Genomic DNA, 944 nt, shown 5'->3' on the forward strand with positions numbered 1-944 from the left:
GGCGACGCCCCCCCCCTGCCTGTGTCCTTCACGGCTCAGCTCCTACTGCTCTGCATGGAGAGGACATTCAAACACTATCTGTTCAAAGAACTAGTGGTCCATGGGCATCCTTAGGAAAACCCCGTTCTAGGGTCTCAGCCCTTCTCCTGGAGCACAAGCACTTCCCTGCTCCTTTGAGATCCCTCCCCAAGCCCTGGTCCCCTGTCACAGTCCTGCCTGGCACCTCTGGAATTGGATTAATTACTGACAGAATTGATCATGATCACACCTCTCCACTGTGCCTCTGGCTTCCCAGGTGTTCTTGGCCAATCCTTAACTTTTCTAAACTTGAGTTCTCTTGTCTTTAAAGAGAAAATAACTAAAACACAGCCTCTAGGAAAGCCTTATCTGTCAATGTTTGTTCCCTATCAGTTATTTATGGGCAGCGATGACACCGGTCTCTATACGCCCATTTGTCTGACAATCTGCTTTGGTGAATATCATAGTCAGATTGAAAATTTTATGATTTTATTCTCTTTTCTGCCTCCTGAAAAATCTGTATGCAGGTCAAGAAGCAACAGTTAGAACAGGTCATGGATCAACAGACTGGTTCCAAATTGGGAAAGGAGTACATCAAGGCTGTATATTATCACCCTGCTTACTTAACTTATATGCAGAATATACCATGTGAAATGCTGGGCTGGATGAAGCACAGCCGGAATCAAGATTGCCAGGAGAAATATCAATAACTTCAGGTAAGGAGATGACACCACCCTTATGGCAGAAAGTGAAGAAAAACTGAAGAGTCTCTTGATGAAAGTGAAAGAGGAGAGTGAAAAAGTTGGCTTAAAAGTCAACATTCAAAAACTAAGATCATGGCATGTGGTCCCATCACTTCATGGCAAATAGATGGGGAAACAATGGAAACAGTGACAAACTTTATTATCTTGGGCTCCAAAATCACT

The sequence above is a fragment of the Bison bison genome, unplaced genomic scaffold (assembly GCF_000754665.1).
Source record: "Bison bison bison isolate TAMUID 2011002044 unplaced genomic scaffold, Bison_UMD1.0 scf7180017864061, whole genome shotgun sequence".
NCBI classification, from domain to species: domain Eukaryota; kingdom Metazoa; phylum Chordata; class Mammalia; order Artiodactyla; family Bovidae; genus Bison; species Bison bison.